We start from the raw sequence: 11,493 nt of genomic DNA, 5'->3' as shown, positions 1-11,493 counted from the left end.
CGCCACCACTGCTGTCTGGGCCGCAGCAGTTGGTAGTCAAAGCTCAGGGTAGCAGGTCCTTCCCCGCCCCTCCCCGCCCCTTCCTTCTTCGATCCCGCCCCTCTCAGGGCCCCGCCCCCCGTCGGCGATTGGGTGCGAGCTAGGGTTCTGGGACTCGGGCAGGCTCCGCGTAGCGCAGCGCAGCGGGAGATTGGGGATGGGGGGGGGGAGGGAGGAGGTGAAGAGGGAAAAGGGGAGGGAGAGAAGAGGAGGACGAACTGGAGAGAAAGAAGAGAAGGGGAGGGGCCGGTGTCCTCTCACCTCCGCGTGTGGGGCGTTGTTTAGAGCCTGGAAGTGGGAGTCCGGACCCTCCGACTGTACAGAAGACGGCCTCATACCCGCTCCTAATCTTTATTACTCCCCACCGGTCCTTCTAGACGCCTTTCCTCACTGTCCCCTGTATCCACAGGGAAATGCACCCAGCGTTCAGGCTGACTCCGCTAGATGGATTACCCAGTGTGCGAGGAAAGCGACGCAGGCGCGACCCTGCAGAAAAGAGGAGGTTTGCTGGGTTCCGGCACGTGGTGCTTTGGGGGTGGAAGTGGAGACTGGGGTGCAGGCCTAGGGCTCAGAGCGCCCATCCTTCTCCCTATCCCCCCCCTCCCCCGCCACCACATTCAGGCGCACAGATCGCCACCTCTTGCGGAACTCCCACAAGTTTGGCCAGACAAGCTCAGGAGGTCGGTGCAGACAACCAGGTCCTACGACCAGGAGCGAACGCCAGGCTCTTCGGCAGCTCTGAGGTAGTTACTCCCGGACAGACATTTAGAGAACATGACAGAGTTCCGAATCCCCCCACCGCGAACTTTCTTTCTATCTTGGAGTAGTCCCTTACCCGAAACTGTCTCAGGCTATGAGAACCAGAATGTGAGCAGAGATTTGCGTGTGAGCCTGGCGCTTTCAGGCGCCCCTTTGGCTACACTTTCTGCCGAGTCCAGCTACTCTATAGACAGCATCAAGAGGTATGGGAACCAGTTTCATTTTATTTGGCTCATGTTTAAAGAGAGAGAAGGTGTATGTGTGACCAAGGTCCGTAACTCCTTCCCTAAAGGCTAGGGGACACCCCCCCCCCCGCCTCGGTCCCTTCCCCTCATCTACCCGCAGAGGTGGGATGATAAACCAGGTACTAGGGGTGAGCCAAATGCTTGGTGTGGGTTCAAGCCAAGATACTTCAGGAGGCCCCAAGATCTGGTTGAGGGTTGTGTGACTACCAGGCAGGGACGAGTATCCCCATGACCCCTGTGAACAAGTTTGTAAGCGTGGGGAGTCGGTCAAGGCCTTGTCCTATGTTTTGTGTGTGTGAAAATGGTTGTGTGTGTTGTTCAGTCCCGGGGTGTCCTTAGCCAAAGGGGAGGTTAGGTTGTCAGAGACGCACCAGTGACAGAGCGACTCTCACCGAGTCTTGTAAAGTATTGGAAAAGGAAAGGAAAGGGGTAAAGAGAGAATGCCAGCTGGTCCATACTAGGAAAGAAAGGAAGGGGAGAGAGAAGACTGGGAGAGTGGGAGAGGAAGAAGATACAATCAGAACGTCTAAGCCAAGGACTATAGAGGAGGAATGGCTCCCGGGGCCTGTGATAGAGCTGCACAGGGGGAGCGGTGTGTCAAACTATAGGTGCCTGGAGTTCACAGGTGATGGGAGGGGGGGAAGAGAGGGAGAGAAGAGAAAAAGGAACATCAGTGCTTTGAATAGTTAAAGCGGGTGGGCTCTGTGTCTCAGCTGAGATTAGTGCGATGTAGCCAGCCCTGCACTGGCTCACTGCAGCTTGGCCTCTGGAGGACTGTAGGACTTCTCACCAGCCCCCACAGTGAGTGTGCCCCCACAGGGAGTGTGCCCCCACAGGGAGTGTGCCCCCCACAAGGAGTGTGTCCCCACAGGGAGTGTGCCCCCCACAGGGAGTGTGTTCCCAATACTGGTCACCTTACCTGCTCCATCTGCATTTATCTCATCTCTGGCACTCTCAATTTTTAAAATTACATCTTACAGCTAGTGTGGAAAAAAAAAACGCAAACAGAAGAACAAGTTAGTGGCAGCCAGACCTCACACTCTCTGCCCAGGCGTCTTCCCCTGCCTCCTATGCGGATAGAACTGGAGTGGTACCTTCTGGACCCTTCCAACAAGCTGTGTTTCTTCTCATGATTTTAAGCCTTCATTTCACTACTGGGAGGAAGTCAGTATTATCCCATGAGCCTCTTCTAGGGCCAGTCCCCTGGTGAGCTGGGCCATTCTTCCTGGAGAGTTTTGCAGAGAGCCAGGGTCTGAAGGTTTGGGCTGTTCTGAGTCCCCTGGTGACCTGTGAGTGTTCAAGTCCTTCGGTGCCACTGATCTCTTGCCAGTGCATTCTTCCACTCAGGGAGACTGCATTCTTTCTTTCTTTTTTAAAAACATATTTCTTATAGTTTATTCAACTTTTTTTATTTTATGTACATTGTTGTGAAGGTGTCCAATCCCCTGGAACTGGAGTTATAGACAGTTGTGAGCTGCCATGTGGGTGCTGGGAATTGAACCCAGGTCATCTGGAAGAGCAGTCAGTGCTCTTAACTGCCATCTCTTCAGCTCAGAGGCTCCATTCTTTAGTCTTTCTGAGAAAGGAAGTTTGGATGCACTCCTGGGAAAGGAGGAAGTATAGAGAGGAGTGGCTCTGGGGATCCCTTCTGCTCCCAAGGCTAGCTGCATGGTGTACCTGAGTTCTACCTGATAAGGATTCAGGAGGTTGAAGGTTTTTCCTCACACAAGTTAGGGAGTCAGGAGGCCTGGACTTTACTGTACTCTCCTGTGGTCATCAGCTGCTACCTGCTGCCTCACTCACTTCTCAACTTGGCCACAACCCTGAGAATCTCTCTTCCTCCTCCTTTCCTCCCCCCTCACTCTATTTCTTCCTCCTTCCCCTCTTCTCCTCTCTTCCTTTTAGGGGTCTCAAGTAGCACAGCCTGGCCTCAAACTCACAGCTATGTAGCTATGATCAATTTTTGATCCCTCTGCCCCACTGAAATGCTGAAATTATAGGTGTATGTCATCACACTGTGCTTATGCAGGGCTGGGCATTAAACTCAGAGTTTCTTGCATGCTAGGCCAGCACTCTATTAACAGCTTTCCCTCTGAAAACGTAGTGAAAAACCTGAAATTATGACAAGGAGACGGGGAAGGAAGACAGGAGGACACGATGAAGTAGACCCAGCTCAGTCCAGTTTTTACTTGCGCTTCCTTCTTGCTGAGGTCAGGGTGGGCCATCTCCGCCATCCTCCAGCATTGTGTGATGATCTTGCCTGCTCACTCACGGCCAGCCTCTTCCCTGGTTTGGGATCCTCCCAAAGATCCCTGGGGAGGTCCTGAGTAACTTTTGCTTTGTCCCCAGGCAATCCAGTACTTAGAGTTGTCACTAGGGGAGCTCGGAGTTTGAGGTGAGCAGGGAAAATTGTTTGTAGACCCAGTCCTAGCTCAGAGAACAAGCAGAGCTCACAAAAAGGGTCTACCCTGCTCATTTCCTTTTCTAGCCTCCCATCTGGGAGCCAGACCTCGGTACTGACGAAGCTGCCTCCGGAGGATGCTGTACTAGGGATCCCTTTCCTGTAGGGAGATGGTGGCACCTGAGCAGAGTAACCCTGCTGAAAGAGAAGGGGGCAGGTGTGGCAGTGAGCTCTCTAGCAGGTCCCTGTGGAGGCAGAGAGGTGCTGGGGATGTGGTGCCTCACATTCTGGTGCCTGGCCTCCTGCTGAAGTGAACCAGGCTTGTGGACACATTTTTAAAAAGTCAAACATGCCACTCTTTGTCATGTTTATATGACACCTTTAAAAAAAAGATTTAGCTTTATGTATGAGTGCTTTGTGTGCATGTATGTCCGTGCACCATGTGTGTGCCTGGTGCTTGTAGAGGTCGGAGGAAAGAGTCGTATTCTCTGGAGCTGGAGTTACTAGTTATGGATGATTGTAAACAGCCATGTGGGTGATGGAAATTGAACCCAGGTCCTCTACACTAGCAGAAAGTGCTCTTAACCACTGAACCACCCCCTCCAACTCCTACTGATACATTTTAAGCAACACAAGACGATGAAGGTGTTTCTGTGACCTGGGTTCTGAAGACCTGGACCCTTGTGCTGTAGGACAGTGGGAGTGGGCAGAGCATGAGAGGTCACTGCTGAGGCTGGACTAGACTAGGGCTACCGATCCCAGCGGGGGATATCAACTCTCCCAGTCAACCTGTCACCTCTGGACTCTCCAGAACCTGCTTCCTAGTGCTCTGCTCTTGCGGGCCTTTGTCTGCCCTGATGACTGCAGTGCTCTAGGCCACAATTGCACAGGTAACTATCAGCCCACTGTCGCTGGATTCTTTCCCCCAACACTCTGGGTTTGAGATGTGGCTCTGACTTGTCTAAGCTGTCCCTTGGAGGATATCTAGGCTGTTTCCCCCTACTTCACTCTGTCTATTCATTCAGCTCTTGCAGGAAACCTAACCAGGCTGCCAGAGTTCTAAAGTGAGCCAACACCCATTGCTCTAGCAAGGAGTTTACAGTTTTCCAGAGCTGCTGAGTTTCCGGCCTTGCCAGGAGACCACGTTGGGGAGACTGTGGGTCTCCAAGAAAGACACACAAGAGGGGCACATGGTGAGAGGCAAGGTCTGCTAACTGCCTCCAGGTGCCAGGCAGGCCGGTGTGGAACAGGCAGCATTCATTTTGGCTCTGGTTTTGACATCAGTGGCAGAGAATTTTAAGGAAGGGGAAAGGCGGGGAAGGGCTCTTCAATAGGAACCCACCCAGATCACCTGTGATAAAATCTCTGGTGTTCAGCTGCAGGTGCATGGTTATCCAGACATTCCTCACAGATATAGTAGACAGCCTCCAGGTGATTCCCACCGGAGGGTCACAGGACTGGGCCAAGAGTGGTAGTGGTGTATGCGATACTGGCACTTTTATTGAGATATAGCTCAAATAATCACATAGCTTATCATTTTATAGTGTACGGTTTGGTAGATTTGGGGGTATCACCGGTAAGTGCAGCCATTGCCACCGCAATAACTACAGCATTTTCATGGGTGAGGGATGCAGCCCAGATAGAGTGCTTGTCTAGCAAACAGAAAGCCCTGGGCTCCATTCCCAGACCCCTTCCCTCAACTAGGTGTGGTGTCCATATCTGTAATCTCAACTTTTGGGAGATGGACAGGAAAGGATCAGGAATTCAAAGTCATGTTTGGCTTCATAGCAAGTTTAAGGTTAGCCTGGGCTACAAGAGATCTTGAGGGGAAACTCACGCTCTTCCTACTCCCTCTCAGCCCTGAGCTGTGACTATGGATTTGCCTGTTTGGGGTGTTTCCTATGAGTGTGAACCCCTGTGGCTGGCTTCTTTCTCTCAGTGTGTTTTAAGGTTCATTTGTGTGTAGCGTGTAGCAGCACAGCCCTTCTTATGCAAACTAGCACCCACTGGTGGCAGGTGCTTTTGTGTGTTTGTATTTGAATTTCTTTTGTGTCCCAGTGGAGCCTTACTGATTCTGGGTGTCCAGCCAGCAGCTCAGCTAAAAGGGAAATTTCTGGGGAGAAGACAGAGGAGAGGCTCATGGTAGCATTGCTGGTCACCTGGGTGTATGTATGCCTCCAGTCACCTTCTGGAAGTGTCCTCCCCAATTCTGTTCAATCAGGAGGGATTGTGGGGCTGCCAGCTTGCATGGATGATAGTGCCTGGAGAGATGACTCAGATCTGTGGGTCTTGGCTAATCCTTGTTGTCACCAGCTGATGGGTTGCTTAGCTTCTGTGCCAGCGTGTCCCCATTTATATAATAAAAATATTAGCCCCACCCTCTGGAATTGTTTTCATAAGTAAATTAATTAGTAGACCACTTGTTCCCATGCTTGCAGTCATTGGTACCAGAGAAAAATAGATGCTTGTATTATTCAGGTGTCAAGCCAGGCACACAGCATTAGCTCCTGATGGTCCCCTCCTCATCCACCAGAGAAGGTTATGGTAGCCAAGGAGGGTGGGGGAAAGTTTCTCCCATGACCTCAGCTGCCCCTGTGTCTGTCCTGGGTAGAGGTACATCAGCCAGTATAGTTTAAGCTTCTGCCTCCCCAAAGGGCCATTAAATATGAATCCCAAACTAGACCCCTGTTCTTAGGCTTCCAACCTGGGGACCTGGCACAACCACAGCCCATCTTTCTTTGTTTGTAGTTCTAGTCCGGTATCTACCTGGAAGCCAGATTTGAGACATTTCCAAGCCCGAGATGCTCCAGCTGTCCATCAGCCCTGTAGCCCTTCACTGACCCTGTGGGAGATGGTTAGACATTAGTCTTCTCTTGGGAGAAGCTGGGGTGGGGCGAGCAGGTGGAGCTGTCCCCTAGCAGGTCACAGTCCTCAAGGCTAGAATTTCCAGGGGCCTGATGGAGCCCAGCATAAATTGCCCATACAACTTCCCTGTCTACCTTTGTGGAGGAGCCTAGAGACAGTCAGTACCAGCGGCCTTTGTGGCCTTCTGTGCTTTTAAATTTGTGGTCTGTCACTGGTTGAATGAACCCAAATAAAACAGCATTTTAAAAATACTTGATTCTGGTGGGCTTGCAGAGACATTTTGCTTCTAGTGTTTATCAAGAGTAACAGATATAATTTCCTCTCTGGCTGCTGTGGCTTCCACATGGCAGGAACACAGCCTATTTAAGGCCACTGACCAGCCTCTTCCATGTCTCCAGCACTGAGGATCCAAAAGCCCTGTTCCTTCAAGGAGAACCTGAGGCCTCTCTGCTCCCTGGCCTATGGCTGGGAAATGTCTAGAGAATCCTAACCTGGGATGATGAGGTTTTCCCACTGTATCCGCCCTTTGGGGATTGAACACAGGATCTTTTGCATGAGCTCCATGCTCAATTCTAGTCTTGACTCTGGGAAATGACTTCCAAGATGTAGAGTTAAGAACAGCCCTCCGCTGGTGCTTGCAGAGCCTCCTGGGATCGCTTGAAGATGCCAGCCATTGGCTGAGCCTCCCCCACCCCCACCCCCTGCAGGTTGTAGCTTCAGGACTCTCTAAGATGCCTCTAAGGACTATCTCAGTTCTCCGGGAATAGTTGCATGTTCCAGAATAATCTTCTTCAGTTGGTCACTTTTAGGAGCCCAACAGACCAAAATCCCTCTACAGACAGATAGACAGATCTGCAGACAGATCTCTGGAGATGCCAGCCTTGCCCTGCATCGTCAAATGTGTTGTGTGATGCAAGCCAAGACTGGGGATCTCAGAAGTCCTGGTTGGGTCACCCCACCAGGTGGTTCACAGATGTGCACCAGGCAGGTGCAAGGTCCAAGCTCGGGTTTTCAGCATAACAGCACCAGAAGATACATTTACACAGCCTCTCTCTCCCTGAGGACCAGGAAGGAAGCTCCGGTCAGCTACAGAACAAAACTAACAATTTCCAGCAAACTTGTAGACCCACAGCTTGGGCGGGTGTGCAGGTGTGGACTAATTTCACCAACGTGTAAAATAACAACGTTTTAGTTTTTACAGAGGGTAACATACATCTACGAAAAGACTCTAGATAGGAAGAATTATAAGAATTTGGCAGATTAAGAAGAGGCCCTACAGACTCAGGCCCCATCTCTGGGATTCGAGTTCTTGCCCCATTTTAGACATAAAACTCCCTCAAAACCTCAATAGGACTGCGCTGGGTCTGCGCTTCTTCCAGCCTTTCTGGCTTTGGCGGGCACCAGTTTCTGCCTTATCCTTTCTGAGCTCTCGTCGCCAGACAGCCTTGGCGGCGACCACTGCTCCACCTCACCACCAGTTTGCCAGATGCCGTTAAAGACTGATATTTGTACTGCTGTTGTTTTAAGAAACGAATTAAATTAGGGGGAGCCAAGAGGAGAGGTGTTTGTAGCTGAGGCCGTTTGCTTTGGTGGGGAGCTCGAGCCTAAGTCGGGGACCCGGTGTGGAGCCCTGGTGGTGCCGAGAGGGAGTGGGGGTTGCTGGGACAGTGGGAATTATCGCGTGGAGCGAACGTGGGGGGAAAGAGTTGGGGTTGGATTAGCGGGTTCAGAAGCAGGTCAGGGGGAGCTAAGCGTAGCGACCAAGTCCCTGCTAGGTCAAGGTCCTTGGCAGAGGATGGCTCGGGGAATCCGCAGGGATCCCCGCAGGCCAGGCCGCTGCTTAGCCAGGGACCAGAGGGAGAGAGGACTCCGTGCTCCTAGAGCTCCCTAGTTGAGCATGTGCCAGCTTGAGGGACAAATTTCCCTATTCTTTTACATTTTATTTTTTTCTCTTTTTTTTTTCATTTTTTTTTTTTTCTGTTTGAGGTGCTCAGTAGCCCAGACTGGCCTCCAGCTCGTGCCTTCCTCCTGCCCCAGTCTGTCGAATGCTGAGGTCACAGGCGTGACTTACCACATCCCGCTTCTTCTTTTTAATATTATCTCTTATCTTTCTGGCAGGGTAAATATATCGACTCACGCTGATAAGATTGTCTCCTCAAGAATCTTTTTCTCCTCCTGGCTTGTGGATCAAATGGGGAGGGGACTTATGAGACACAGTATAAAATAATAGCATCCCTCTCTCGCGTTAGTCCTGCGGTACCGAGCGAGAGCTGGGTGGAGCTGCGACTCGGCGTCTTCTCTTTAGAGAGAAATGCTTGCGTGACTCCGAGACCCGAGCGTTTGTAGAGTCGTGGACATTCCTCCTTTTATCCCCTAAAAGTCCCTAAGTTCTCCTGGGGTGCAAACGTGGCGATGGATACCATAGAATTCAGAATCCTGGCCTTGCTAGCGACCTTAGAAAAATCCACAATGTTGCCGGTGTCGGGGCTGAATCGTCCGTGTCTCCGGGTGGAGGTGACCCCGTCTCCACGCTGACACAGTCCGCTCTAGGGACCTGGTCCCCGCTTTCTTTTCTGCTTTCCCTCTGGCGCTGGGCGGACTGGGGAAGGGGGTGCGAGGGTGAACTTGTTCTTGTTGAAATCCCGCGGGTCTGGATCCTGATCGGGCAGGATTTTTGGAGAAAGACCAAGTGGACTCCCACAGGAGAGAAATTTCACATTTCCTGCGCTCTGGGGACTGAGACCCAGGTGACAGGGGCAATGGAGAGCTGAGGTGGCCTGGGAGAGGCCTGGGGTGTGGCGCCAAGGGGATCTGGGTACCTGCGTGTGGAGCGCCCGGCTCCAGCCCTGCAACCCTAGTGCGGGGGCGGCTCCTCCGGTGATCTCTTCTAAATACGTCTCCCCTGCAGGCCCTGGGTGCTGGCGCTGACTTGCAGGCTGCAGAGAGGCGGCTCCAGATGGACCCACTCGGGTTCGAGTGCAGTTTAGTGGATGTGGCTTGACTCTGAGACACAATGCAAATGCCCTTCCGGGTTTCCAGTTCCACTGGAAAAGCGCTGAAGACAGCACCTCTTCATTCTTTAGCTGTTTAAAGGAAGCGGGCTTCCTCTCAGAGATGCTAGCAGGGCCCACAATGTCCCAGGGGCAGCCCCAGAAATAATGGGGCTGAAGAAGGAAAGCCTCCCTCCGCCGCTGTACCCCTGCTCTTCTGGCGTGGCCCCCCATCCCTGTGCATCCTACTTTCTGAATAAATTTACCATGAATGTGCAGTTTTGTATGTAGCCCTTTCTTTTTACAAAACAAACTAATATTTTAAAGGATTCATTTATTAGGGATCTCTCTCTCTCTCTCTCTCTCTCTCTCTCTCTCTCTCTGTCTCTGTGTGTGTGTGTGTGTGTGTGTGTGTGTGTGTGTGTGTTTATGTGTCTGTGTGTCTGTGGTGGACGGCAGAAGAGGGCATCGGATCCCTATAATTGGAGCCCCAGAGTAGGGCTCTTAAGCTCTGAGCCATGCCTCTAGCCTCCTTAATTAGTATCCTTAAAATTCCACCTATTTATTATGTGTGTACATTTATGCACATCTGCAAGCCCGAAGTTTGAGGACAATTTTCAGAAACGAGTTCCGTCCAACTACGTGGGTTCTGGGCATGGGTCCAGCCATTAGCTTTATGGGCGGCAGGAGCTTTTACCCGCGGAGTCATTTCTCTATCTGTTCCTTATGTTTTGGAGGCAAGGTCCCTGTGGCCTAGGCTTGTCTTCCGATTTATTATGACCTTGAACTTCCAGTTCTTACTAGGGTTACACTAGGTGTCCCACATTAGGTGTCTGATTTTGGGTTTTCCTAGGTTAGCCCGCAAGTCAGTAAGTGGCCCCAACAGTCTTCCTTTCAACACCGGTTAATATCCTGTTCTACTTTGTGGAACTGTTCCGCTGTTGACACCCCGGGCAGTCAGCTAGTCAGTGCTGAAATAGCTCACAATCAAAGCCTTCCTGTCTGCAGCCTCTCCGCCCAGGGTCTTCCGAGCATCATTTTACAGGCTCAAAGGCACGGAGAAATCTCAACTGTGGGGAACCCACCATGGACTTGCTTTCTAAAGGGGCCAGGAGAGGCGTTTACTTTGGAATTTATTTGGCAAAAATCGGGATCCCAGACACCAATACTGTGTCCCCTCTCTAACCTGCCCTGCGCACTCCCGAACTCCCAGGGGTGTTCCTGGACAGAGCATAGTGAGAGACTTCTACAGAGGAGGAGGAGGTAGCATCTGAAGCTTGTGTCGAGCTCTTTCCCATCGGGAGGTGAACGCTGCTGCTGATCCTGGAAACCCCAGAAAACAGGTTAGTGGAGTGGAGAGAACCAGAGGCACCCCGGAAGCTTGGCCGGCACAGACCTCTTGGCTCTGGGGTTTGCGGAGGGACACCGGGCAGTAGATGTTTCTCAGAGCACGGTGGGAAAGCTAGAGAAGGCTACCCCCTGGCCACCCTGGTCAAGGGACTAGCAAATAGACCTCCTCATCCCAGGCATTTGTAGGATCTGAGAAGGTTAGAGTATCGTTAGACCATGATTACTGTGGTTTGGGTTTTGAAAGAGACATTTCATTCTTGGGAACTGTCTTCTAAGAACCGGTTCCTTCCCTGAGCCACCCTGACACATTTTTAGTTCTTTCTTGAGACACAGTCTGGAGTCAGGATGACCTGGAACTCTTGATTCTCTTGCCTGTACCATCCAATCCTGGGGTGTCACGTGTGCACCCTTCTCCTGGCCACAGTGTAAATAATGTAAGCATTGTATACAGCATTTGAATTTTATCATAGTGAGACTATGCATGTGTTGTAAGATTAATTTTACAATCAGGGTGCAGCAGAGATGCATACCTAACTAGACAGTGGGAAGAAGAAGTTTGTCTTTGCTTCAGGACCAGACCAGCCACAGGAACCGTGTGTGTCTAGGCTAAGCTTGGCTTTAGTAACCATGTGTGTGTTTAAGTTAGTCCTGGCTGCGGGAACCATGTGTGTGTCCAAGCTATTGGTTTCTTACTACCCCAGTTACTCTCCTGCGGTTTGGTGACACTCATCTGTCATCCAGCACTGGGGGACAGGGGGTTGAGGCTGGGGCATTAGAACACTATTGGTCACAGATTGAATTTGTAGCTACCCTGGAATGAATATATATATATGTATATATACAT

This window comes from Microtus ochrogaster, unplaced genomic scaffold (genome assembly GCF_000317375.1).
Source record: "Microtus ochrogaster isolate Prairie Vole_2 unplaced genomic scaffold, MicOch1.0 UNK62, whole genome shotgun sequence".
Classification (NCBI taxonomy): Eukaryota; Metazoa; Chordata; class Mammalia; order Rodentia; family Cricetidae; genus Microtus; species Microtus ochrogaster.
Note: the sequence above shows the minus strand (reverse complement) of the source record.